Source organism: Tasmannia lanceolata, unplaced genomic scaffold (assembly GCF_043159265.1).
Source record: "Tasmannia lanceolata isolate RefF3 unplaced genomic scaffold, GAP_Taslan_0.1 ptg000006l, whole genome shotgun sequence".
Taxonomy (NCBI): Eukaryota; Viridiplantae; Streptophyta; class Magnoliopsida; order Canellales; family Winteraceae; genus Tasmannia; species Tasmannia lanceolata.
Window position 1 is genome coordinate 31,697,259 of NW_027518683.1, and position 3,913 is coordinate 31,701,171.

The window sequence follows — 3,913 nt, forward strand, 5'->3', positions numbered from 1 at the left end:
CCTGATCAACACCGGAAGAAGCCACCCTCTTGGCAGGGGGCTCCGACTCCCTGGGAGGGGGCCTGACCGTACCCTTAGCCCCGGCTGACCGGCCGGAGGAGCTCGACGGCGCGGAAGAGGGAAGCCTCGTCTGCGTCCGTTCGACCCGGGCTGCGGCCATAAAGTCTGAAAGAATCCTCTTACGAGCAACCGGACCCTCGGACGCCGCCACCGCGACCCCCTTTCCCCTACTTGCGCCGCCAGGAGAAGACATATCCGCTGCCCAAAACAGAAGCACAACAATAACTCAGCTGGAAGCAAATGACAGCTAAAATAAAAGAAAATAAAGGGGGAAGCGGGGCAGGGGGGAGACCAACCAGGGGAAGAAGGCTGACTACGAAGGGTTGCAGAACTCTCCCCCGCTCCCTCACCCATACAGCGGACCCTCCCCTCTACGATGCCCACCAAGCCAAGCCTCCTCAGGCCTCTCTCCCACTTGAACTCTGAAACGTCAACGGGCTCCCCGGAAGCAAGCTTCTCCAAATCGAACCTATTACAGTCAGACTCGTTAGGGAGGACTTTCCTCCACCACTCGACAGAACGCCTCCAAGAGCGGGGAAAGCCCCAATCCGCATCCGACGGTGGAATGATAAATACAAACTCCTCCTTCCACTTCTTGATGGAAGAAGGCAAGTTCGCCGCGATCTTCACCTGGGGGCGCTGGGTCAGGTACAACCAGCCGTTTTCCCCCTTCACCAATGGACTAAGAGCTACGCAACTCCGAAGCAGAGGAAGGGTACGCTGAACCTTGTGAAGGCCCACCTTGGCCACAAAGGCCAAAAGAGTAAGCCAACTATTGGGAGCTAGTTGGGAGGGGGCCACCCTATAAAACTCGAGGGCCTCTACTATGATACCCAAGAGCGGAAACCTGACCCCTGGCCGAAAAGCCTCGACCTAAAAGGCCACCTCTTCCTCCGTGGCACCCTCACACACCCCCTCCCTAGAAGAAGGAACCCTAATCCCGTATTCATCGGGAATATGAAACTCCCTCCTAATCTTCTCCGCCGCCCCCTCTCCCAAAGTACTCTTATAACCCGCCACCGGACCAGGACGAATAACGGAGCCAGACCGAATGTCCCTAATCTCCGCCTTGCGGGCATAAGAAGTGCGAAAGGGAGATTCAAGGGGAGCGGCCCCCAACGACGACCCAGAAGCCCCGGAGCTATCTTCCAACTCCTTGGGCTGCTGTTCATCCCGAGAGCCGCCGCCCCCGCCCTTTACCAACCGCCTCCTTTTCCTTGGTGGAGCCCTCTCCACTACTTCTACTGACTCGGAGGACATCGTAAAACGACCAAACAACAGATGAAGTAAAAAAGCACGAAACTCACTGAGGCAGATGAGCAGGCAAGAACAAAAAAAAAACCAGAGGAGTTGATGAAGAGCAACGCCTGAAGGAACCAACGGAGAAGGGAGCCCACTTCACCCAAGAGAAACAAAGAAAAAAGCAAGAATGAAATCCCAAAAAAAAACGGGGGGGGGGGGGGGGGGGGGCTTAAAAGGAGCTAGGGTTTCGACACGCGTCGATTGGACTCCCTTCCTGTCTAATCCGATGGGACGCGGACACGTGGCGCCGATTGGGAAATTCGAGGGAACTGCCAAAAATCAAAGCGCCACTCTCCCCTAACTGAAAAGACGTCACTACCCCTACCGCTGAATGGCTTCCCCAGCAAGCCATGTCCTCCCTGCCTAACGAAAAAAGAGTACCCGAAGACGGGACCCACCGCGAGGGCCCGGCAAACAAATCCACTAGATGAAAAAACCCAAGTGCATGAGGAAAGGCTCGGGGCCCGTCACAAGGGCCCGGCAAACAAATCCACTAGATGGCAAAACCCAAGCGCATGCGGAAAGGCTCGGGACCGGTCACAGGGCCCCGGCAAAAAAAAATCCACCAGATGGAAAAATCCAGAAGGCTCAGCTACTACGCGAATAAAAAGGAAGCATGAAGTACAAGTCAGAAATGCAAAAAGAATCCATTCACAACCATTCTTCCTCCAGCCCACAGGCCTACATAAAGAGGAAAGGAAAGTAAAGATAAAAAAGATAGGGCGCCCAGGCCCGGGTCCCGGAGGCCCTCTGGTCGTTCAACGACCTCACCCGGTTCCTCAGCAAATCGTTCTCCTCACGCAAGGCCACAATCTCCCGATCCATGTCGATCATCCGGCTAAAGACCTCCATTTCCCTACGATGAACGTAGGAAAAGAATGAACGGTTGCGGTGAACGAAAGCTTCATGAGACTCCCTCTCGTAGGGGGGAGGAGAATGAAAACGTGGGGGAAACCTTTGAGGCAGGCTCCTCTCAGGAACTGGTTGTCGAGGCTCCAGCCCCTCAGGGTTTGTCTCGAGGCTCCTAGGGGGACCCCCTCAGAGGCAGCCCTCCCCTCGTCACCAATAGAGAGACCCTAAAAAAACAGCGACATCTCAGACGAGCCCCAAAGAAAGGCAGAAAAGTAGCAAAGAAAGAAAAATGAGCAAAAAAAGCGATCTGCGTAAAAAAACAAAATCGTCGTTTATAAAGCCAACTGAGAAGCCAGTGGGCAAGAAAACGAAGCGACTTGCCCAGCACGTGTCCGCCTCCTATTCGACGAACGATCAGCATGGCGCGAAGGCACCACGGTTCCTCGAGAAGGAACCGCCGGACAAGGCAGCACGCCTTCTCGCATTCCAAGGCTCTCATAAATGCCTTCATCACGATATTCTTTGACTAGGCAAGCAAACCTTCTACCTCGAGCCGTCCAATGGACCAGAGGTACGATGGGACGTAAAAAACGGCGCCGCACTCACACCCGGCCACGTCGTCCCTACACTCGCAAAACCCAGCCGTCACAGGGAAAGGCGTTGGGAAGTGGCAAGATCGCACGATTGCGACACGTGTCACCCACTGTCCGACCCTCATCGCCACTAATCAGGAAGGGTCCGGAGACAAGAAATCAAGCAAGAAGATCCGACCGTAATCCCGCCAAAGAAGGAACGCACGTCCGGGCCCGGAGCCCCGACACGAGCGCTCGGCGCACCAGCACAAGGGACAAAAAAGCCTAACGCACCAGATAAAGGCTCAGAACTCCGCACGGATTCAGACAAAAAAAACAACAACACCACAATCCCTCGCAACAAGGGCAGCTCACGCCAAACACAGTGCAAAAGCAACCAAACAAGACAGGAGAAGCAACATAAGAAACGCACCATAAATTCATGAAAAATAAGCCATCCATTTATAGCCACACCCTTCTGGCCCACGGGCCTACAAAAAAAAGGGAAGAATCGAAAATCGGGCACGCAGGCCCGGTACAAAAAAAGAGAGAGGCGCAGAAACAAAGGAAGCCCGGCCCACAAAAGCTAGTCGCCCGAGCGACTGGAAGAAGACTCCTCCTCCGGTGAATCCCCCTCCTCCTCCCAAGAGCTCTCCAACATGGGGTCCACCTCATACTCCTGCAGCTGCTCATTAAGGGCATGGACCCTCCTTTGCAGATCCGCATTTTTCCGCCTCAAGTCCTCAATCTCCTCCTCCATCTTCGAAACCCTGTCGCGCAACTCCATCCCCCGCCGATAGACCTTAGAGAAGAAAGACCACTCTCTGGCGGCGCGAAAGCGAGACAACCTGTCTTTCCTAGGCAAGGAGGAGAGGCGAAGAGGAGGAAAACCCGAGGGAGGGCTCAAATCTGTCCTAGCCCTTTTCCAGCAACCCGTGAGGTCCCCTCCCGAGTCAGAAGACAGGTCAGGGTCACTCGATGATTCCTGGGAAAGAGGGGCCTTGCCCCTATCTCGCGAAGGCAAACCAGACATGCCGAATGAGGGAACAACCACGTGACGGCTGGGTGATCCTTCCTTGCAAACTCAAGAAAGAAAACCTTGAGTCTCGAAACAAGGCCACCCATGG